Source organism: Mandrillus leucophaeus, unplaced genomic scaffold (assembly GCF_000951045.1).
Source record: "Mandrillus leucophaeus isolate KB7577 unplaced genomic scaffold, Mleu.le_1.0 Scaffold1446, whole genome shotgun sequence".
Taxonomy (NCBI): domain Eukaryota; kingdom Metazoa; phylum Chordata; class Mammalia; order Primates; family Cercopithecidae; genus Mandrillus; species Mandrillus leucophaeus.
In genome coordinates, this window is record NW_012101417.1 from 68,314 (window position 1) to 68,776 (window position 463).

Genomic DNA, 463 nt, shown 5'->3' on the forward strand with positions numbered 1-463 from the left:
TAAAATGATAGATTGCGACCCTGTAAAGTTTGTAAAAATCTGATCTAGCCTCTCTAGAAGTGACTGTACAAGACTATAAATAGCAAATAGGCAGACACACAATTCTGCCTGCATATTTAGGGGACAGCATGCACTCTGCAGCACAATTATGAGTTTACTGGAAGCCTGAGGGGGAAAGTCCTTGCTAGAGTAAAGCTTAGTTGGCATCTAATATATTTATATCATGTCTAGTAATTCTAGACAGTGTTTGGAAACGATAATTAAGAGAAAAATTCTCACCTCATTTTTGCTTTTGAAATGTAAATATTTCAGCCTGCAAATATTGAATAATTACCTTGGATAATAGTTTCCCACCAAACAAACTTAGAATCTTTTAGTCTTTATCATTCTGCAATGCTAAATTTAATCCTATCTTAGTGCTCAACTTTTGTGTGCTCTTACAATGAGCTTTAATCTAAACAAA